The sequence below is a fragment of the Dendrobates tinctorius genome, unplaced genomic scaffold (genome assembly GCF_039654945.1).
Source record: "Dendrobates tinctorius isolate UK_male_01 unplaced genomic scaffold, ASM3965494v1 ptg000254l, whole genome shotgun sequence".
Taxonomy (NCBI): domain Eukaryota; kingdom Metazoa; phylum Chordata; class Amphibia; order Anura; family Dendrobatidae; genus Dendrobates; species Dendrobates tinctorius.
In genome coordinates this window covers 16,372,277-16,396,577 of record NW_027361921.1, presented here as the reverse complement: position 1 = coordinate 16,396,577, position 24,301 = coordinate 16,372,277, and the positions used below count along the sequence as shown (strand labels likewise).

The following is a 24,301-nucleotide window of genomic DNA, read 5'->3' as shown; positions in this document are numbered from 1 at the left end:
AGCAATAATCACATAGATCATAACAGATACCAAGAGGAATGAGGGCCCTGCTCGCAAGCTTACAATCTATGAGGAAAAAAGGTAGACACGAAAGGTGGGTGGTAACAATTGCCCTGATTGTTTGGACCAGCAATAATGTTAAGTGTGTAACAGTACAGACACAGAGGGCTAATAGATGCATAAAGCATGTGGGAACATGATGCGGGGAACCTGGTTATAGTAAAACTTTTGACTGTGCCACACAGGGATAGTTAGGTTAATATGTTGAGGCGGTAGGCCAGTCTGAATAAATGCGTTTTCAGGGCACGCTTAAAATTGTAGGGATTGGGGACTAATCATATTGACCTGGGAAGTGCATTCCAAAGAATTGGCGCAGCACGTGTATAGTCTTGGAGACGGGAGTGGGAGGTTCTGATTATTGAGGATGCTAACATCAGGTCATCATCAGAATGGAGGGCACGAGTAGGGTGGTAGACTGAAATGAGGGAGAAGATGTAGGGTGGTGCTGGCCATGGAGAGCTTTGTGGGTGAGGGAAATAAGTTTATTCTGAATTCTGGAGTGGATGGGTAGCCAGTGTAATGACTGGCACAAGGTAGAGGCATCGGTGTATTGATTGGTGAGGAATATGATCCTGGCAGCAGCATTCAAGACAGATTGGAGGGGGGAGAGTTTGGCAAGAGGGAGACTGATTAGAAGAGAGTTACAGTACAATAGTCTAGACGAGAATGAATAAGAGAAACAGTAAGCGTTTTTGCGGAATCAAAAGTAAGAAAAGGTCGAATCCTAGACATGTTTTTGAAGTGTAGATAACAAGAGCGAGCCAGTGATCGGATGTGGGGGGCGAATGAAAGTTCGAAGTCAAGTATGACCCCAAGACAGCGGGCATGTTGCTGGGGAGTAATAGAGGAACCACACACAAAAATGGCAATGTCGGGTATAGGTACATTAGTAGAGGGAGGAAACACAAGGAGTTCAGTCTTTGACAGGATCAGTTTCAGATATAGTGAGGACATGATGTTAGACACAGCATTTAGACAATCGCTGGTGTTTTCTAAAAAGGCAGGCATGATATCAGGAGAAGAAGTGTATAATTGTGTGTCATCAGCATAGAGATGGTACTGGAAACCAAATCTACTGATTGTTTGACCAATAGGGGCAGTATACAAAGAGAAGAGGAGGGGGCCTAGGACTGATTCTTGAGGAACCCCAACAGTAAGGAGAAGATGAGAGGAGGATGAGCCAGCAAAAGATACATTAAAGGAGCGGTCAGAGAGATAGGAGGAAAACCAGGAGAGAATGGTGTCCTTGATGCCGATGGAGCAGAGCATGGTGAGGAGGAGCTGATGATCCACAGTGTTGAATGCTGAAGAAAGATCCAAGAGAATTAGCATGGAGTAGTGACCATTAGATTTAGCTGTTAGTAGATCATTAGAGACTTTAGTGAGGGCAGTTTCAGTAGAGTGCAAAAAGCGGAAACCGGATTGGAGAGGGTCAAGAAGCGAGATATCAAAGACATAGCGGATCAGACGGGAGTGGACCAGGCGTTCCAGGAGTTTAGAGATGAAGGGAAGATTAGAGACAGGTCTATAGTTAGCGGCACAATTTTGGTTGATGGATGGTTTTTTAAGTAGTGGATGTATGATGGAATGCTTAAATGAGGAGGGAAAAATACCAGAAGAGAGAGAGGTTATATATTTTAGTTAGGTAAGTGGTGACAGCAGGGGAAAGGGACTGGAGGTGATACGACGGAAATGGGTCACTGGTGCAAGTGGTTTGGCGAGAAGATGCAAGGAGCCTGCTTACTTCTTCTGTGAGTGAGCTAGATGCAGTGGGGGAGGGAGGACAGTGCATGGTATGAAGTGATTGGGAGATAATTTCCTGTCGGATATGGTCAATTTTTTCTTTGAAGTAATTGGCCAGATCGTCAGCTCGAAGCTCCGTGGTTGGGGCCTGCACTCTTGGGTTGCGCAGGGAATGAAAAGTGTCAAAGAGACGTTTAGGGTTATTGGATAGTGAGGTGATGAGGGTGTTAAAATAGGTTTGTTTGGAGAGGTGAAGGGCAGTGTTGTATGTTCTAAGCATAAACTTAAAATGGATGAGATCTTTGTGTAGACTGGATTTTCTCCACAGACGTTTGGCGCACCTGGAGCACCGCTGCAGGAAATGTGTTTGCAGGGTGTGCCAGGGTTGTCGCCATCTGTGTCGTGTTGTTCTATGTAAAGGAGGTGCAAATTCATCCAGGACACTTTGAAGTGTTTTATTGTAATGCTTCAGTGCAGAATCAGGACATGAGAGGGAGGAGATAGGGGCCAATGAAGACTGCAAGTTCTTCATAAGTTTCTGGGTGTTAATGGCCTGTATGATTCTATATGTATGGACAGTGGGGGTGACCTGAGCAGGCTGACAGCTCTTGATAGAGAATGAAAGAAGGTTTTGGTCAGAGAGTGAGAGAGGGGAGTTTGTGAAATCATCCACTGCACAAAGCCGTGAGAAGATCAAGTCGAGGGAGTTTCGTCTTCATGCGTTGGAGAATTAGTAAGCTGTGAAAGGCCAGAGGAGGAGGTTAGAGATAGATGGTGAGTAGCAGATAGAGAGAGGGGAAGAGCAATGGGGATGTTGAAATTGCCCATGATGAGGGAAGGGATGTCACGGGAGAGAAAATGTGGAAGCCAAGTGGCAAAATGATCCAGGAATTGATGAGAGGGCTGGGAGGATGATACACCACCGCCACTTGCATGGAGAAGGCGGTGTAGAGTCTGACTGCATGGACCTCAAAAGAAGGGAAGACAAGTGAGAGTAGTTGAGAGATAACCTGAAAGGTACATTTTGGTGATAGGAGCAGACCAACGCCTCCACCTGCTCTATTGCTCTATTGTCTGATCTTGGGGTATGAGAGAAGTGTAGTCCCCCATATGAAAGAGCAGCAGCAGCGGTAGTGTCTGACTGTTGGATCCAGGTTTCAGTAAGAGCCAGAAGGTTAAGAGAATTCTTCTAACAACCTGTAACATTTCAAATCCCCTTGACATTTGGATAAAGTTCAAAATTGATCTAAGTGAGGACATCCTCATGCAAGTTAAAAAAGAAAGTCCTCAGCAACTTATCAACTTCACTGAATACATTTTCAACAAAACCTTCATTCTCCTTGAGGACCACTGCATGGAAATGTCTGGAAAAGCATTACACCTACTTGGCTTGCCCACTCCAACAAGAAATCAGGAAGCTAACCAAATGTGCAGGGATATTTTCAGAGAAACAAACTACAACATTGATGAACTCACAGCATTTTTCTCTCACAATGAGTCACTGTTGGTACCAGACCAAAGAAACGCCTACAACCAAATTTTGAGTTTCACTGCAACCAACAAAAGTGTGATTGTCTTCCTAGATGCTCCAGGTTGAACAGGAAAGACATTTTTAATCAACTTGCTCTTAGCAAAATTTTGGCAACAACAAAAGATTGCACTTACAGTGGCATCTTCTGGAATTGCAGCCACACTTTTAACTAGTGGTAGGATGGCACATTTGGCATTCAAGCTACCACATAACCTGTCTCACAGTGACAGCCCAGTTTGCAACATTGCCAAAAGATCAGTAAAGGCCAAACTGCTTCAAAAGTGCAGTGCCATCATTTGGGATGAATGCACAATGTCACACAAGAGGTCTCTGGAAGCAGTGGACAGACTGCTGCAAGACTAGCGTGGAAACAGCTCTGTCATGGGAAGTGTAGTTGTTGTTTTAACAGGTGACTTTCGACAAACACTATCCATTATACCAAGATCAACCCCTGCAAATTAACTCAATGCCTGTCTAAAAGCATCATACCTTTGGAAACAAGTGAAGAAAATGTCGCGGAACACAAACATGAGGGTCCACATGACAGCCGATTTTTCTACTGTTAAAAAAAGGGGGGAAGCCAGCACCGCTTGTGGTCAGAGCGCAATACATAAAGTGCATATGCACATATTAATTTCTAACTGTATTTCAAAATGAGACATTTAGCAAAAAATTAATCAATTATATGAGCCACCCCACCACGCCAAGGCAATCTCATATGGGACAGTCCTACTGTACGTTTTTTCTATTCGCTGTGCCATTGTGGCCTCCTAAATGTATTAAAAGCAAGACCATATTGAATGCAAACTGTACCTGAAGCATTTCTGAATCGCTCCCATGGAGCCAGGGACAATCCTTGAAAGTAGTAGGTGTCATGATCCCAGTGCAGGTTTTGAGCTGCACGTCAGGGGTTAATTATTGTGGCCTCTCTTTGGTTCAGGGAGAGCTTTTTATAGCCCGGGGAAATTTCAATCCCCGTCAGTTATACTTTTGCCTTTGGCCGAGTGTGTTGACCCCTGTGTGCCTGTGCCTGTTCGTTGTCTTCTAGCTTGCTTATATGGTTCTGACCCGGTTCTGTCCCCCATTGTGAGTTTGCCTGTTGATTCTGTACTGTATATCTGTTTCTCTGGTTTCTGACTTCTTGGCTATGTCCTAACTATCCGTTCTGTCTTATCCTTTGGTACTGTCGTGATATCTCGTGCTTTGACCTCGGCTTGATCTGTTTATGTCCCTGTCTAGGCCCCTTGGTAACTTTGACTCGTAGTTACCCTGCTAGAAGTTTTCCTTCAGCTCCTAGCTCTCTGGAGTTTAGGCCACGCCCCCAGCAGTCACGTGCTTCAGGTCCTGCTGGTCTAAAGCTCGCATCTTCTCTGCTGCTGCCAGCTCCACAGGTATATTAGAGCACAGTTTGTCTTACTCAGGATGCGCATACTGGCTCAGTGAGCAAGTGCAGTGTGATGTTCCTTACATTATAACTGACCGTAAAAAATTTTTTTTTCTTCACTTCTGCAGCATGGAACCAATGCATGCTTTATCTGAGCAGGTGAAATGCCTGACTAAGTCACTGCAGAAGCTAAGTTTGGAGCACCAAACTCTGGCCCAGTCCCAACGGAAGGTTGCAGACTCGGTTCAGGGGGCACTTTCCCCAGGCTTTCAGCAGGTGGGGAATAGAGATGTCATTTTATTCCCACCCGAATCCCCGTTTAAGTTACCAGATACGTTTGCTGGTAGCAAAAATGTATTTAGAGCATTTAAGGAGGGCTGTAAGCTCTTTTTCTCCTTGAGACCCCTTTCCTCTGGGGATGAGAAACAGAGGGTGGGGGTGGTTATGCTTAGGGGGGCCCCACAAGCCTGGGCATTTTCTCTTTCCTCTTCTGCCCCGTAGAGAATGACTGTGGATGCGTTTTTAGAGGTTTTAGGGCTTATTTGTGATGAGCCAGATAGAGAGCATTTGGCTGAGGACAAGGTGATGAGTGTCTATCAGGGGAAGCACTCGGCCAACTGGTTCTTTTCTGAATTTAGACATTGGGCAGCCGAGATTTCTTGGAGTGATGCCGCCCTTTGGGGGCTGTTCCATAGAGGCCTGTGTGAACATCTGAAGGATGCCCTGGCACTCCATCCTCCACCTGACTCCCTGGAGGATGCCATGACCCAAGTGGTTCGCATGGATCGCAGACTGAGGTATTATGCAACTTGAGACACCATTATTCTCCAGTGGAGGTGAGACCCGGACTCCTCCTGTGGCTATGGAGGTGAGCGCTGTCACTTGTGAGGAGAAGGAAAGAAGACGCCGCCGGGAAAAGCAGTTGTGTTTCTATTGTGGGGAATCTGGCCATTGGAAGAAGGACTGCCCCTCCTTTCCGTCATCCTCCAAGATGGCGGGAAATGACTAGGTCTGGGTAGTAGTTCAGGAGGCTACCCAGAGCTTCAGATACAATTTTCCTCACTTGCAAAAATTGTGCTTCAGGTGGAACTGGATGATGGTCCTGTTCAGACTTCTGCTTTTGTTGGCTGTGGTTCTGCTTTGAACCTGATTGATACCCGAATTATAACTCTTAGTAGGCTAGGGACAGTCAGGCTTCCGGATCCTGTTAAACTTGTGGCAATTGACTCATCAACTCTTACCCAGGACGGTATCTGTTTCAGGTCTGAACTTTTTTCTCTAAAAGTGGGTCCCACTCATGTGGAAAAACTAAGCTGTCTTGTGTTAGATAACTTGCCTGCAGGACTGGTACTATGGATGCCTTGGCTTCAATGCCATAATCCTACCATTGATTGGTTAATGGGGGAGATCACTCAATGGGGATGCAAGGATAAATGTTGTAACCTGGGACCTCTTGTTAACTGTTGAATCCGTATCTGTGTCATCTGTTGGCCTGGAAGGTATTCCGGAGTACCTGAAGGATTTTGAAGACTTTTTTCTGAAAGTGAGGCTGAGGCGCTGCCACCACATAGACCCTACAATTGTGCCATTGAGTTAGTACCCGGAGCCAAGTTACCTACGGCTCGGTTGTTCAATTTATCCGGGCCTGAGCGCCAAGCCATGAAGTACATAGCTGAGAGTCTCCGCAAAGGGCATATCAGGCCTTCTGTGTCACCCGTGGCAGCAGGATTCTTCGTTGTGAAGAATAATGATGGTGGTTTGTGTCCGTGCCTCGACTTTCGGGAACTTAACAAGATAACGGTTAGGAACACTTACCCGTTTCCCCTCATCCCAGACTTATGTAACAGTTATCTGGGTATACCAACAACTTTAGTGCACAATCCACTCATTAAAATAGATCATATAGAATATTCACATAGCACAATATAAACGTTCTCAGAAAAAGTGAATAAATCAAAGCAAAAAATCCAAACAAATGGAGATTTTTTAAAATTGCTTTATTACATTATTTTTTTTTAAAATGGGGAAAAGAGTCCAGCACACAATAGACAAAAAGTATATTACCATAAAAAATAACGTTTACATGGTGGATACAAGGGCAATAAGTATATGAAACATAGGAACCCCCCACGGCTACTGCTAGTTGTTGTTGATAGGTTCAGGGGTCTGCAATCCGATAGCTGCCAACTTCTCTGGTTTTCTGGACTTAGCTAGTGCCCTAGACCCCTCGATCACAGCCGGAGAGCTACATAGCCTAAAGACAGAAAGGGGAAAAACTAAACTGCCCCAGAGCAGACCCCAAAGCAATAGGCAGCCCCCAACATATAATGACGGTGAAGCAAGATGAAAACACTAACACAGATAGAAAGATAGGTTGAGCAAATGATGGGGCTCAAGCTAACTACATAGGACAGGATAGGAAAGCTGCTGTCTGCCATCCGCAAAAACCCTATCAAAATGAGCCAACCGACTGATAGGAAAAACAGGCCCTGAAGTCGCTAGGCTTCAAAAGACTATATCAGCACTCAGGTATATTCTGAAGACAGAGCAAAAGATCAACAGATCAGAGACAAAAATGCAATTCAGCTCACCCCCGGCCGGGGATGGCAGAACTCCCAAAAAACAAGGCAAAACAAAAACAAAACTGAAGAGTACAAAGCAGAGCAGAAAAACTTAGCTTTGAGACGCAGGAATCAGACTGGTCTCCAAGAATCCAGCAGGAAAATCACCAGCCAGGAAGGAGGGCGTCGGCAGCCTTATATCCAGTCCTCAATTCCAGCCACCCAGTTATCATCTAGCTGCCCAGGTGTTTGGTAATCAGTCTCACTACCTTCCTTCACCAGAGGAGGGAGTTCATCAGACCTCAATGGTGAAGGGAAAAATGAACTCACAACAGGTATGAGGCTGGAGAGGTTATGGAAAGTTGTGATTGAGTGTGGATGGGAGGTAGAAATGGCTGTGGGAATATGATGAGGAGGACCAGGATTTGGAGATATATCACCAGCAATGAGGAGGAGCAGAGAGAGTGTTAGCAGGTGGGAGCAGGAGAGGGCATGAGGGGGATGTCTGTGTTTGAAGACAGAGGAATGTATGTTGAGGAACAGATTTGAGGAAGAGGTGAGATGCATGGGGAGGATTGAAGAAGAGATGAATAGTTCTTGTAGGAATTAGGGGGGTTAGCAGAAAGTGAAGGATCATAGGGGTCAGAGTGAAAACACACCGAAACATTGTTTACAGTGACTATCCAGTTACCTTTATTTCCCTTTTGGTACAATTCTGGATTAATTCATATAATCTCACACTTGCAAGATACACACTTATAGGATACACACTGCAGACTAAAGTCTTGGCAGACTTGTGCTATGCAAGATATGTGCTACAAAGTGCATTCAGGTGTGAAGCAGAGAGGAGTGGTCTGTGCTCATCTTGGTCAGACAATTAAGAGTGGACCAGATGCATATGATCAAGCCAAAGTAAACAAGGTCATAAATAACATGGGGGTAAAGCAGGGGATTAGTTGAAAGACATACCGAGTGAATACTAGGAGCAGAGGTAAGAAGTGTGTGTGGAAATCTGAGTGACGTCCCGAGTGAATACTAGGAGCAGAGGTAAAAAGTCTGTGTGGAAAGCTGGGTGACGAACCGAGTGAATACTAGGAGCAGAGGTAAGAAACCTGTGTGGAAAGCTGAGTGACGTACCGAGTGAATAGTAGGAGCAGTGGTAAGAAGTCTGTGTGGATAGCTGAGTGACATAATGAGTGAATACTAGGAGCAGAGGTAAGAAATTTGTGTGGAAAGCTGAGTGATGTACCGAGTGAATACTAGGAGCAGACGTAAGAAGTCTTTGTGGGAAGCTGAGTGACGTACCGAGTGAATACTAGGAGCAGTGGTAAGAAGTCTGTGTGGAAAGCTGAGTGATGTACTGAGTGAATACTAGTAGCAGAGGTAAGAAGTCTGTGTGGAAAGATGAGTGACGTACCGAGTGAACACTAGGAGCAGAGGTAAGAAGTCTGTGTGGAAAGCTGAGTGACATACCAAGTGAATACTTGGAGCAGAGATAAGAAGTCTGTGTGGAAAGCTGAGTGAGGTACCTGTAGGAAGAACAGATAAATAGACATTCTGGTTAGAGTGCAATGGTGGCAGATGGCAGCGCACAGTCTGTATGCATCATTCTGGATTAATTCATATCATATCTAGTGTTGAGCATTCCGATACCGCAAGTATCGGGTATCGGCCGATATTAGCTGTATCGGAATTCCGATACTTAGTTCCGATACTTTTTTCATATCGAATACCGGAATCGGAAGTTCCCATAATGCTAGGAGCCCGCTCGATTTGATTCAGCCAATGGGGATCCTCAGAAGTGTGGGCACATCCTGTTAGGCATGTAGGCATGTTAACTACTGGCATGGCTGTGATTGGCTGCTGAAATGATGTCATGATGCACTATAATAACCGCAGCAGCCGCCATTTCGGGTTCACTCTGCTGTGAATTCAGTTAGGGACAGGCTGCTGTTGAAGACTGTGAGGGACAGTTAGAAATAGCGATCATCAAACATATCTATTGCTCTACCCAGGCTACATAATCCACCACTGTAGCATTTTTGTAGCCCAGCAGCGCTGTTTTAATAGCTGTCTGCAAGGGCTGTGTGAGTGCAGACCCACGCTGTGTAGTGTGTCCTGCAGGCACGTCTGCTTGTAGGCCGCCCAGCGTGAGTCTCTGCCTCATACACATTTTTCTTTTATTGCTGCTTTTTTTTTCTCCTGTATAGTGTGCTTCCATACGTATCCATATACGTTGGTTGCAAACACTAAAGGAGTGGACAGCGGAGCCTTTCAGCAGCCTTTCAGTGCTATAGCCCATTTCTCTGCACTGTTTTTGGCTGTCTGATAGGTCTCTCTGTGTGTGAATGCAGCTCACGTTGCAGTGTGTTCTACAGCCACCGCTGGTTGTAGTCCGCTCAGCGTGCGTCACTGCCTCATACATTGTCCTTTTTTTGCAGCAAATTTAGCCAGATTTTTGCTCCTATATTAGTGTGCTTCCATCCGCATCCATTGTCATTGGTTGGTTGCAAACACTATATAGGATTAGCTAGAGGAGCATTTTTCTGGCTTGTGCCCTTCAGGGCCAGCCAGACTAGTATCACCCTATTTTTTGGAGCCTCATCAATTGCATTGTAGGTTAGCTTCCTGCATTGTAATCGCTCCAAAAAGTTTATGATACTATAGCTTTCAAACTTTGGTCACATCCTTTTCTTTTTCCCCCCCCAAAAAAAAAAGAAATAAAGTTCACCAAACACTCCACTTTACAGTTGTGTAGGCCACATTAGATCATATTAAAGTGTAGTACACACACTCTTAGCCAAACTAGTGTTTCTTATACTGGTTAGCAGGTGTTCAGGAATAAGAACACTAAGCCACCCCTTTTTTACTTTTCTGCCTATCTTTATCAGTCTACCAAGATGAAGAAGGCAGGGAGTAAGGCACGTGGTCGTGGCCGTGGTTTTCAGCAGGGAGAGGACGGGGGGATTCAGCAGGGAGAGGACGCTGGGGATTCGGTGTCTGCTGCAGTCACCAGTGACCCGGTATCCCCCACTTTTACCAGGCAACAGTCCTTCATGCGCAGCTTTGTAGGACCTTGCCGTACCCCACTGCTGCGTGACGAACAAATTGAAGCCGTTGTCGGATGGATGGCAGCTAACGCATCCACTTCAATGACTTCCGCATCCTCCCAGGGCCAGAGCACTGAAGAGCAACCATCTGTCTCTTCACCACCTGCCAAATTGCCCAGGCAGTCTGAGAGCCCTGGACAGGAGCCATCTCAATCTTTACTTCGGTTCTCAGAATCTGTTGGGTTGGAAAGAGGTGGCCAGCCAAGCAGCATTCTAGAGCGTGAAGAAGAGGGAGTATGCAGTGATGCGCAACTGCTTTGTCCCTCTGAATCTGAAGAGGCGGGTGGGCCAGTGCCTATTGTCAGCACACCTCAGTGCTCATCTAATGATGATGGGACTCAGTTGCCAATTTCTGGTGCGTACGGTGCTGGCGAGACAACCCAGGACCAGCCGGTGCTTGAAGAGGGGAGTGGAGATGATGAGGTCCTTGACCCATCATGGCGTCAGCCACAGGAAGGTGGTGGGAGCAGCTCTGCGGAAGAGATTCCCCGAACGGCCAAAAGAGGAGGGAGAGGGCGGGGGCAGACTTGGTTGCCTGTAGCCTCCACTTTGGCACCCGTGAGGAGCAATCCTCTTCCAAAACAGAAAACGGGCGCTCCTAGGACTTGCAGTGAGTGGTCTTTTTTTGACACAGTTGCAGATGACATTTGCTTTGTCAAATGCAAGCTGTGTCATCAGAAAGTTAAACGAGGGAAAAATGTGAGCAACCTCAATACCACAAATATGTGGAAACATGTGCGTACCAAGCACGAGGTGGAGTTACACAGACACACTGAAGATGTAGGCCAACCTTCAGCAGCACCTATCACCTCTTCAGCTCGTGTTGGGGCCTCTTCCTCCAGCTCACATACAGCTGGTTCGGCTTCCTCACTGGAACGCCATGGAAGAACCACTGCCACTGTTGTCCAGAGACCCAGTGAAATTCCACCCACTGAACCACGTTCTCAGTCATCAGCACACTCCCAGGCCACTCACCAGCAAACGGTAGCACAGGCATGGGAGAAAATGCGGCCATACTCGGCAAACCATCCCCGAGCACTGGCTCTGAATGCCGGCATTGCCAAACTACTGGCCCTTGAGATGCTGTCATTCAGGCTGGTGGAGACTGACACCTTCCGGAACTTGATGTCATTGGCAGTTCCACAATACAATGTGCCCAGCCGCTTTTATTTCAGCAGGCAAGCCGTCCCTGCCCTGCAAAAGCATGTGGAGGTAAAAATTAAAAATGCGCTACTAAACGCCGTCAGTAGCAAGGTCCACCTGACCACCGATGCGTGGACCAGTAGCCATGGACAGGGACGATACCTTTCCCTCACTGCCCATTGGGTCAATTTTGTGGAGCCGGGTACAGATCTGGAGAGTGGCTCTGTACGTATTCTGCCAACTCCAAGGATTGCAGGAATACAGTCTGTACATATTGAGTCCTCCTCCTACTCTAGTTCCTCGGAATCAGCACTGCATGAGCCTGTTAGGCCAGATATGAGCACAGGTGTGGCCAAACGTCAACAGGCCGTCCTTAAATTAATTTCTTTGGGGAATCGGAGCCACACAGCACAGGAGCTCTGGAATGCCATCAAGCAGGAGAGCAATGTGTGGTTTGTGCCAGCGAATCTCCAGCCAGGTTTGGTAGTGAGTGACAATGGCCGAAATCTAGTGGCAGCTCTGGGCCTAGGCAACCTCACTCACATACCATGTCTGGCACACGTGCTCAGTTTGGTCGTGCAGAGCTTTCTGAGGGACTATCCGGATCTTGATGCACTGCTGCACAAGGTTCGCCTAGAGTGTGCTCACTTGCAGCGTTCCAGCATGGCAAGATCGCGCATTGCATCTCTGCAACGCCGATTCTGCCTGCCAGAACATCGCATCATATGTGACCTCCTCACCAGGTGAAATTCAACGTTACATATGTTGGAGCGGTTGTGTGAGCAGCAGGCAGCAGTAATGGAGTACCAGCTGCATCAGGCGCAAACAAGTCGCACTGTGCGCCGGACACACTTCACGACCAATGAGTGGGCCGCTATGAGGGACATCTGCCAAGTTTTGCGTGCCTTTGATGACTCCACACAGATGGTCAGTGCAGATGATGCACTAGTCAGCATGACTGTCCCCCTTATCTGTCTGCTTCAAAAAACCTTACAAGCACTAAGTGAGGAGGTTTTTGAAGAGGTCGAGGATGAGGAGTCAGAAATGCCATCTGCTTCTGGCAAGTCTGCGCAACGTGCCTCCACACAAAGGCCCAGGCAGGGGACACTTAGTGAGGAGGATGACGAGGAGTCAATGGAGGAGGAGGAACACATCTCTCCAGAGGAGGGAGGTACAGAAGGCTCTAGTAGTCAGTGTGTACAGCGAGGGTGGGGTGATGCTGAGCAGGCTGAGATGTTGCCTCAAGCTGGGGACAGCGCTTCCGGTCCAGTTGGCAGTCTGCAGCACATGGTTGATTTCATGCTGCAGTGCTTGTTAAATGACCGCCGCATCGCCAACATTCTCCACACAGCTGATTATTGGGTGTACACCCGCCTAGATCCTCGCTACCGGGACAACATACAAAGCCTCATACCACAGTTGAACCGGGAGCGAAAAATGCGGGAGTACCAAGAAACACTTGTGGAGGCCATCATGTTCTCCATTCCCCCCGCAAGTGTTGCTGGTAGTGCTTTTCAAAGCAGCCATGTGGGTAGAGGCAGTGGAGGAAGCTCTGCACAAAGAGGTAGCAGAGGCAGTGCCGCAGGACAAGGCATGGCCAGTATGGCCCAAATGTGGAAAAGTTTTGTGGGACCGCCACAAACGGCTACACCATCACAGACGGCTCCAGTCAGCAGGAGGCAACGTTTCCGTCAGATGGTGGCAGACTACTTGTCTTGCCCTGTTAGTGTACTCCCAGACGGCTCTTCCCCGTTCAAGTATTGGGTCTCTAAGCTGGATACATGGCCAGAGCTTAGCCAGTATGCATTGGAGGTGCTGGCTTGCCCTGCTGCCAGTGTATTATCGGAACGTGTCTTTAGTGCTGCAGGTGGTGTGGTAACAGACCGTCGCACGCGACTATCTGCCGATAATGTTGACCGGCTTACTTTTCTGAAAATGAACAAGGCCTGGATCTCACCTGAATTTGCCAGTCCTCTTCCAGAATAAATAATTGGCTGGCAACAGGATCCAGGTTTCCTGTTGTGCTCATGTTTCTATGACCTGAACTTTATTTCCTGGGCTACAGCAACGCCCGTTGTTGCTCAGAAGTGTTGTCCACACAGACAAAACACTCGCTCATGTGTAAGTGGGGTTCGGTAACGTCAGCTGATCCCCTGCTGTGTGTACGGCAAACTCTCCTGCTGCCTACAACTTCTGACTACCTCTGATTAAAAAAGTTCTCTGATTTGCCCTCTGTCTCCACTCTGTTTTGAGTATTTCATCCGGCCTACAACACCGCCTGTTTCTGCTCTCAAGTGCCGTCTGCACAATCCACACTTGTTCCTGTGTTACCTGGGTCCTGTAACATCTGCTCATCTCCAGAGGTGAGTCCGGCAATGTCTCCTGCTTTGTCTACATTCCCACTACTTGTAGTGGAAAAGTGGACAGAGCAGGAGACATTGCCTGACTCACCTCTAGGGAGAAGCTGCTGTTACAGAACCCCAGTAACACAGGAACAAGTGTGGGTTGTGCAGACGGCATTTCAGAGCAGCAACTGGCGTGGTTGGAAGCCAGAGGAAATACTCGAAACATAGTGAAGACAGAGGCCTAATTGGAGTACGTTGACAGTTAGTAGCAGTCTAGAAACAATCGAAAACTGCCACCAAGTAGGCCTCGGCCTACTACCTGATTTTCCCTGGGCTCCGACACCGCCAGTTGGTGCTCAGAAGTGCTGTCCACACAGACAAAACACTCGCTCATGTGTAAGTGGGGTTCGGTAACGTCAGCTGATCCCCTGCTGTGTGTATGGCAAAGTGTCCTGCTCCCTCCACAGTCAAACAACCTCAGATTTACACCTGGCTCCAAGTAGGCCTCGGCCTACTTCCTGATTTTCCCTGGGCTCCGACACCTCCAGTTGGTGCTCAGAAATGCTGTCCGCACAGACAAACCACTCGCTCATGTGTAAGTGGGGTTCGGTAACGTCAGCTGATCCCCTGCTGTGTGTACGGCAAACTCTCCTGCTGCCTACAACTTCTGACTACCTCTGATTTAATATGTTCTCTGATTTGCCCTCTGTCTCCACTCTGTTTTGAGTATTTCCTCCGGCCTACAACACCGCCTGTTTCTGCTCTCAAGTGCCGTCTGCACAATCCACACTTATTCCTGTGTTACCTGGGTCCTGTAACATCTGCTCATCTCCAGAGGTGAGTCCGGCAATGTCTCCTGCTTTGTCTACATTCCCACTACTTGTAGTGGAAAAGTGGACAGAGCAGGAGACATTGCCTGACTCACCTCTAGGGAGAAGCTGCTGTTACAGAACCCCAGTAACACAAGAACAAGTGTGGGTTGTACAGACGGCCTTTCAGAGCAGCAACTGGCGTGGTTGGAAGCCAGAGGAAATACTCGAAACAGAGTGAAGACAGAGGCCTAATTGGAGTACGCTGACAGTTAGTAGTAGTCTAGAAACAATCGAAAACTGCCACCAAGTAGGCCTCGGCCTACTACCTGATTTTCCCTGGGCTCCGACAACGCCAGTTGGTGCTCAGAAGTGCTGTCCACACAGACAAAACACTCGCTCATGTGTAAGTGGGGTTCGGTAACGTCAGCTGATCCCCTGCTGTGTGTATGGCAAAGTGTCCTGCTCTCTCCACAGTCAAACAACCTCAGATTTACACCTGGCTCCAAGTAGGCCTCGGCCTACTACCTGATTTTCCCTGGGCTCCGACACCTCCAGTTGGTGCTCAGAAGTGCTGTCCGCACAGACAAAACACTCGCTCATGTGTAAGTGGGGTTCGGTAACGTCAGCTGATCCCCTGCTGTGTGTACGGCAAACTCTCCTGCTGCCTCCAAATTCAAACAACGTCTTATCTTAAACTGCCTCCAAGTAGGCCTCAGCCTACAAAATGACTATCCCTGGGCTCCAACATCGTCAGTTGTTGCTCGGAAGTGCTGTCCACACAGAAACAAACACTCGTTCATTTGTAAGTGGGGTTCGGTAACGTCAGCTGATCCCCAGCTGTGTGGAGGGCAAAGTGCTGCTGCCTCCAAATTGTAACTACTTCAGATTTAAACATTCTCTGATTTGGCCTCTGGCTCCACTCTGTCTCTAGTATTTCCCCTGACCTCCAGCACCGCCAGTCCCTGCTCACAGTTGCCGTCCGCACAGTTCACACTTGTTCCTGTGTTCCTGGTGTTCTGTTACGTGTGCAGATCCCCCAATGTGTGTCCGACACTGTCTCCTGCGCTGTCCACCTTCCCACTGCAAGCGGTGGGAATGTGGACAGAGCAGGAGACAGTGGCAGACACACATCAGTGGATCTGCTGACATTACAGAACCCCAGTAACACAGGAACACGTGTGGATTGGGCAGACGGCTACTGTACGCATAAACTGGCGGTGTTGGTGGTCACGTGAAATCCTGGAAACAGAGTGGAGACAGATGCCTAACTGGAGCACGTTGACAGTCTGTTGTAGCCTACAAGCAATCTAAAACTACCACCAAGTAGGCCTCGGCCTTCACCATGATTGTCCCTGGGTTCCAACAACGCCAGTTGGTGCTCGGCAGTGTCTTTGGCACGGGTACTCCCTGTTGCCCAGCCTGGTTCCAGCACGCCAGCTGTTTCCGGGTAGTTTCAAGGTCACTATGCCACCAATCCGTTGTCCTGTCGTCTTGCGGCCGGGTTAGCCGACTCTACGGTGCCTGCAGTTTAGGTGACTCCTATGTGGGCTGTGGGAACTGGCACTGAAGGCTGGATCCGTAGTGCCAATGGGACATGGACCCCCTGTAGGACTGTGGGTTCGGTAACTGCAGCCGGCTTGCGGCCTGGATACTTTGCTTTGGATGGGTACCTTCTGCTACCCACCCGGGTTCCAGCACTGTCAGCTGGTTCTCGCCAGAGCCTTTGGCCTAGGTGCCTCCATCTCGGTATCCAAGGTCCAGCACCATCAGCTGGTCCTTGGTAGTGCTTTTTAGCACAGGTACCTTCTGCTTAGTAACCGTGGTCCAGCAACGTCAGCTGTTCCTCGGTAGTGCCATTGGCTCTTGTAGCTTTTGCTACCCATCTGGGTTCCAGCACCATCAGCTGGTTCTCGGCAGTGTCTTTGGCACGGGTACTCCCTGTTGCCCAGCCTGGTTCCAGCACGCCAGCTGTTTCCGGGTAGTGTCAAAGTCACTATGCCACCAATCCGTTGTCCTGTCGTCTTGCGGCTGGGTTAGCTGACTCTACGGTGCCTGCAGTTTAGGTGACTCCTATGTGGGCTGCAGGAACTGGCACTGAAGGCTGGATCCATAGTGCCAATGGGACAAGGACCCCCTGTAGGACTGTGGGTTTCGGTAACTGCGGCCGGCTTGTGGCCTGGCTACTTTGCTTTGGATGGGTACCTTCTGCTACCCACCCAGGTTCCAGCATTGTCAGCTGGTTCTCGCCAGAGCCTTTGGCCTAGGTGCCTCCATCTCGGTATCCGAGGTCCAGCACCTTCAGCTGGTCCTTGGTAGTGCTTTTTAGCACAGGTACCTTCTGCTTAGTAACCGTGGTCCAGCACCGTCAGTTGGTCCTCGGTAGTACCATTGGCTCTTGTTCCTCTGCTACCCATCCGGGTGCCAGCACTGTCAGCTGGTTCTCGCTAGAGCCTTTGGCCTAGGTGCCTCCATCTCGGTATCCGAAGTCCAGCACCGTCAGCTGGTCCTTGGTAGTGCTTTTTAGCACAGGTACCTTCTGCTTAGTAACCGTGGTCCATCACCATCAGTTGGTCCCCGGTAGTGCCATTGGCTCTTGTTCCTTCTGCTACCCATCCAGGTTCCAGCACTGTCTGCTGGTTCTCGCCAGAGCCTTTGGCCTAGGTGCCTCCATCTTGGTATCCGAGGTCCAGCACCATCAGCTGGTCCTTGGTAGTGCTTTTTAGCACAGGTACCTTCTGCTTAGTAACCGTGGTCCAGCACCATCAGTTGGTCCTCGGTAGTGCCATTGGCTCTTGTTCCTTCTGCTACCCATCCGGGTTCCAGCACTGTCTGCTGGTTCTCGCCAGAGCCTTTGGCCTAGGTGCCTCCATCTCGGTATCCGAGGTCCAGCAATGTCAGCTGGTCCTTGGTAGTGGTTTCTAGCACAGGTACCTCCTGCATAGTAACCGGGGTCCAGCACCGTCAGCTGTTCCTCAGTAGTGCCATTGGCTATTGTTCCTTCTGCTGCCACTACGGGTTCCAGTACTGTCAGCTGGTTCTCGCCAGTTTCTCAGCCTTCTTGTACCTTCTGCTACATTTCCAAGATCAAGCTTTTTGAAATTGTCTTTGGTAATCCTTATTGATCTCCATGACGACGACCCTGATGACGACGACCCTGAAGACCACACCAAAGAAGACCAGAAATATGACCCTAAATAATAAGACCAAGAGGACAAAGAACATGAAGACAACCACCAAGATACAGAACAAAAGACAGAAGAACAAGAAGCAGAAGAAGCAAAAGCACAAGAACAGAAAGCAGAAGAACATTAAGCATAAGACTAAAAATCAGCATAGAAGAAATCAAAATTATAAGCATAAGAAGACTAAGCAGTAAATGGGGGTGAGTCCGTTCCTCCTCGTGGTGCCCCTGGAAAATGCCTGCTGCTGCAGGCCAAACTGAACGCGGACAAATTCTGTTGTAAATCTTTTGTGACAGGCAGAACGTAAGGTGTAATCTTATAACTTTTATAGATAAGTACTACAGGAATGCCTGTCACCATAAGAAAATGAAGAAAAAGAAGAATAGGAAGAAGATGAAGAAATAGCATATGAAAATTAATAATAGCTGAATAAGATGAATATGAAGAATGGAAAAAAAAAATTAATGGGAAGAAGAAGATGATTAAGGTGAAGAAAAAGTTGATGAAAAAAATGCTACTGCTGCGGATCATGAAGGAGAAAGTGTGGGAGAAGTACAAAAGAAGGTGAAGAGCATGGAAGTTGTGAAACATACATATCTGACAAAATATAAAAAAGGTTAACATAGTCAATATCTTTTTAACTCCGAACGTCTTGAAAAAAAAAATTGGAATTAATGCTATGCCATGTGATTTGAATAAACCACTATGCCTTTAATGTCTCCTCCACCTCCCACAATACATTCTACATGATTCTTATTTGTTTTCAATTATGTAGAATTAGCCAACAAGGAAATAAAGGGCTTTTTTAAATTCCGATACCGGAAGTCCCATTGACTTGAATGGGACTTCCGGTATCGGAATCGGCGATACCCGATATTTTTTTCGTATTGGGCGATACCATCTGATACGATATTTTTGGGTATCGAACGGTATCGCTCAACACTAATCATATCACACTTGTAAGATACACACTTATAGGATACACACTGCAGACTAATGGAGAAGTGTCAATAAGACACCTATCAATTATTAATCCTATAGTAGTAAAGGGTTAAAAAAGACACACACATTAATTACTAATTCTTTTAATGAAATAATGACACCAAGTTTTTGACAAAATTTACTATGCTGTAAATCCAATAAAAGCCCTTGTTCTGTAAAAAAATAAAATAAAATAAAAAACAACAATATCCATACCTCTCTGCCGTTCAGTCAGGTCCTCTGCTGCAATCCATCAGAAGGGGTTAACTAGTTTACAACAGGGACCAGTGCTAATGCTACCGGCCCCGCTGTAAACCACTGCAGAATGAATGAAATCATGTCTGCGCAGGTGCTCTGACTGACCGGAGATGAACTGATTAGCGTGGGAAAGTTTCTTGTCTCCCGGAACTTACCCTCACGCAACCTCTGATCCTCACAAGATCTCCATCTCTACTACCCTCTTATCTCCTCTTCCCACAATCACATACAAGATTTCTCCCGTGCATTCTCCCTACTCTGGAACTCTCTACCCCAGCATGTCAGACTCTATCCTACCATGGAAACTTTCAAAAGGAACCTGAAGACCCACCTTTTCTGACCAAACTACTGCACGACCAGCTCTACCCTCGCCTACTGAATCCTCACCCATCTCTTGTAGATTGTGAGCCCTCGTGGGCAGGGTCTTCTCTCCTCCTGTACTAGTCGTGACTTGTATCGTTTAAGATTACTGTACTTGTTTTTATTATGTATACCCCTCCTCACATGTAAAGCGCCATGGAATAAATGGCACTATAATAATAGATAATAATTATTATCATTGTTCTTTCAGCATTTTTGCTGCAGATTTCACCCATACTAATAGGTGGGGAAAAATCTGCAACAAAAACACATGTAAAAAAAAAGTATCAAAAATATGTGAAAGCATAAATATTTTATGCCGAATTTTCCATGCGAAGAGATGCAGAAATGGTGCAGAAATTTCTGCACCAACTACTTAACATGTGTACATAGATTTATGGTACATTCACCTATATAAGCATGGTGTTCCCCTGGGGCTAAGCGCTAATTTTACAATATGTGTCCTGGAAACAAGGTTACACTATAAGCTGCCATCATAACAGTCTATTATTCATTGCAGTTTTCTGCTGCTGTGTTTTGCCAAGTGGATTGCAATATTAATCCATACTTAATGCAGAAATATTTGGGCTCCCTTTCTTTTTGTTAATGAGCTATGAAGCATTTGAAAATGCGGCCATATCCCGACCACAGTAAATGAATAAATACAACTTCTAATGTTACCAAGTATGTGGAAGTCTCTACCAATAAAAGTTCTGCTCAGAGCCTGTAGCTGTGTCTAGCGAGCATCTGCAAAGCATTAGAACTCGCAGCAACACTTCCCGTCTCAGATTCCTGGCCTTTTGTCTAGTAAGTAAGTGGTCGCTGTTTTGTCTCGTTTTCTTTTAGGCTTTTGGAATGAATTGTGTTTGTAACTTGAAGTCTCTGTATATGTGGCCTTCACAGGTCCCAGCAGCGTCTCTTTGTCTCCCATTAACCTATGGTTGTTGTCAGGATCACAGGTTTCAGTGATCTGGGTTTCTGAACATGGCAGCATGACAAAATCATTTTCCACGGAGGATCTGGAAACTCATCGCTCGGTGTAAGAAGGGGATTTGTGTGTTAGACTCAGACACTACAGTTTGTGTTATGTCTCTTAGTGAACTGAAATATTTCTTCCCTCTTAATGGGGACGTCAATGTGATTAGCATAAAGGTCTCTGGAATGGGAATGGTGGCGATAAGCAGAGATTTGGCTCATGTTGTTCAGACGTGCGATTTGCTAAACTCTAAATGTTATTCATGACAATAATGCTATTCATGGGATGGAGCAGAATATCAGAGAGTTCACAATGAGAGCAGAACAAGCAGTCGAGCATTTACCAATGTCTTTGTAGGTGCTGAGTTATGGGCACCTTTTTATCTCTTCACACTACCTGAGTGGAACAAAATCGCATAGAAATGCCCCGGATACTTAGAAAGAGCATTAGAAAGATTGGGAAACTAAAGTATTTCATTTTTACATTTATGTTTTTATAAAATTGCTTAGCGCACAAAATAGAGCAAACCCACAGCCTTCTGCATGAAATGCAGAGCCGAGCAGGTCCTCTGGGTGCCAGCCCCCCTATGTGTGCTAGCCCCCCTATGTGTGCTATACCTGCAGGAGTCGAGGAACTTAGCCCACTTTCCTGCTATTTAGCAGTATATCTGCTGACAATATGGGGTGACTCTGTCTTATATGTTGTCCTGGTGGCACAGTGCTGAGCTCCCTGTAACCTGATGATCTAGTGTTCTGTTCATACCTTGTGACCAGTGATTTCCTTCTTTATTTGATCCATTACTTTCACTCACTGCTTTGATGTCCATGTCTGTTAACCACACAGCATGTAATATCTTTTATTTTGTTGACTGATTGTTTCTTTTAAAAATGGGGACTGATTTGTCCCAAGGTGCTCTTTGCTACTCCTCTGGAGCTGACTCTTTAGTTGTGCTACAGCAGCAATATAAAGGGGTTGGCCTACGTGTGTAACACTCACTAATATAGATCTATTATGGGTTCTCCTCCCGCACTTGTTAGTGTAGCTCTCCTCACGGCTCTCCATAACCATAGAGGAACATGTGGCCAGACAAATCCATCAGGAGTCCAGAAATGAAAAATACTTAAAGGGGTTGTCCAGTACTATAACTTTTTTTTATTAAATCTTGCTATTGTGTCCCACTCAGAACATCCACTGTGTTTATTTTAGCAAAATTACCTTTTATCATCCTCTCACAGCACATCCTCAGTGCTGGCTCCAGCTCTCATGGGGTTAATCGACAACTTCCTTTCTCCTGACTTACTGTGCTCTAATACTACAAGTTCCAAGATGCATTGCACTGGCCTGTAAGCCAGCACCTAGCACACCCACTCCAAAACACACCCAAACCCCTCCCTCCTCTAGCTTCCATCTGAAGTATCTTATTGTAACACACTGCAAGCATCATGAGCACATCGGGACTTACTTTTTGGCAGTGATATAGACAGTCACTCTGCTAGCTGAGGCACCCAGCCATTGCGGGGCCTTCTCTTTTTCTTTATCCATAGATATATCTATAGATATTTCCATAGCTATATCCAAAGATATATCCATATCCATGTTTATTAATGAACAATGTTTCATTAAAAAACAAAAAACTGAAAAAAAAATGGTGTGGGCTCCCGCACAATTTCCTGCACCAGAAGGGGAAAGCCGGGGGCTAATATTTGTAGCCTGGGAAGGGGGTAATACCTATGGCCCCTTCCCAGGCTATGAATATCAGCCCGCAGCTGTCTGCATAGCCTTTACTGGCTATTCAAATATGGGGACCGCAGAAAAAAATGAAGTGGGGTCCTCTATTATTTTCTAGCCATCAAGGCTTTGCAGACAGCTGTAGGCTGATATTCATAGCCTAGATAGGGGCCATGGATATTGGCCCCCCTGGCTACAAATACCAGCCCGCAGCTGCCCCAGAAATGGTGCATCTATAAGATGCGCCAATTCTGGCAGCTAGCCCCTCTCTTCCCACTACCATGTAGCGGTGGGAAATGGGTTAATAAGGGGTTAATGTCATCTTGCTATTGTAAGGTGACATTAAGCCCGGTTAATAATGGAGAGGCGTCAATAAGATGCCTTATCCATTATTAATCTTATATTAATAAAGGGTAAAAAAAAGCGCACATAAGAATAAAGTATTTTAATGAAATAAAACACAACATGGTTTTTCATATTTTTATTGCACGCCCAAATCCTAGCGACGCCCTCCGTCTCCTATAATAAAAAGTAAAAAATAAACCAACCGTATACTCCCTTTCCAATGCAGTCCAATTAATTATGAGTGTCCCATGACGATTTCCCATATAGAACAGTGACATCAGGTGATGTCACTGCTCTATAGGGCCTCCCAGTGATGAACTGACAGGAGACAATGACAGAGGCTACCTGAGTTCAGGGTCTCACTTTACAGCAATGCTGCATGCGAATTAGGGTTCGGGTTATGGGACTTATTTCCCAGCAGTGGAGGGATACACAGCCTGTCATCTCGGGAGCTCCTGAAGAGTGGTCGCATCAGCTGATGCGGCTGCTCTCCATGGGAGATTGTCATGGGACCCTTGTTATTAACTGGACTACATTGAAAAGGTAAGTATAGGTTGGTTTATTATTTTTATTTTTATTAAAGGAGATGAGAGCATCGGGGAATTAGGTGATTGGTAAGTATGTACTCTATGTTATGTGTTGTATGTTATATGCATGTTCTGTATGTTATATGTTGTATGTTCTATATGGTTTTTTTTTTACATTCAATACATTAGCCGGATGATAGGACTACTACTTTACCATCATTGGCTAATGTGTCACTCACTGTCAGTGTAGCAGGCATAGCCCGATGGGACTTGTAGTCCCATCGGATGATGCCTGCATGCAGACACACACGCACACACACACATACAGCCCCGCATAGCCTGCAGACCCCCCGCACAGCCCGCAACCCACCCTCACAGACCTGCAGACAGCCGGCACAGCTGGCAGCCCCCCCCACACAGACCCCCCAGACAGCCCACACAGCCGGCAGCCCGCCTAAGACCCACAGAGCCAGCCACACCCCCGCACAGACCCACAAACAGCCCGCACAGCCCGCAGCCCCCCCGCACAGATGCGCAGAGAGCCCGCACAGCCGGTAGCTCCCCCACACAGACCCACAGACAGCTGGCACAGCCCGCAGACCCCCGCACAGCCCGCAGACAGCCCACAGACCCCTCTGTAAAGCCCCGTCACTCTTGATTTGAGAGGAGGCAGATGCTGCAGAGTGACGGGGCTGTGACATGCGGTGCAGCCCAGCCCACAGCCCAGTCACTCTTGATGAGTGACAGCAGTTTGTGGAGGCTGGGTCATGCCTGCCGATGATAGTGAAAATATCTTGCCACTCAACTTTAGATGTCTTTAATCAGATGACAAATTTTTATTAATGCAGTCTGTACAACGTTTCGGCCTATATGGCCTTCCTCAGTCCGACTACTTAAAAATTGGTGGATAGGTAAAGAAGCTTTGTATCAGCTCTTAGTATAAATTCTGTGGTATGGAGTATAGAAAGTGTGTGGGCTCTCTGTATAAAGGGCATGTCACACTAAGAGATATCGCTAGCAATATCGCTATAACTTGTGACGTTATAGCGATATTGCTAGCGATATCGCTATGTGTGATACTTACCTACAACCCGCTCCCCCGCTGGTTATCGTTGATCGCGCGAGAACAGGCTGGACTGTTTCTCATCATCAGCTTCCTGCGGCGCTTCTTGCTGTGACGACAAGCAACGCGTGGAGGCGGGCGGGAGGACGCAGGATCGCCTGGTGTGACAGGTAAGTAGCGACCCCCATCCCC

The 24,301-nt window shown here is 47.1% G+C and overlaps 1 protein-coding gene across 11 annotated transcripts in view; it reads left to right on the top strand.

The window, feature by feature from the left end:
* Positions 1–24,301, top strand: part of GULP1 (GULP PTB domain containing engulfment adaptor 1) — a 1,494,945-nt gene that overhangs the window by 474,327 nt on the left and 996,317 nt on the right. Inside the window, exon 1 of one of the 11 annotated variants that reach the window (XM_073558201.1) lies at positions 20,218–20,277. The exons of the other annotated variants lie outside the window; for them this stretch is intronic. The gene's annotated coding sequence lies outside the window, so the exon portion shown is untranslated. Of the gene's footprint in view, positions 1–20,217; positions 20,278–24,301 lie in introns of those variants that run through there. 11 annotated transcript variants of the gene reach the window in all.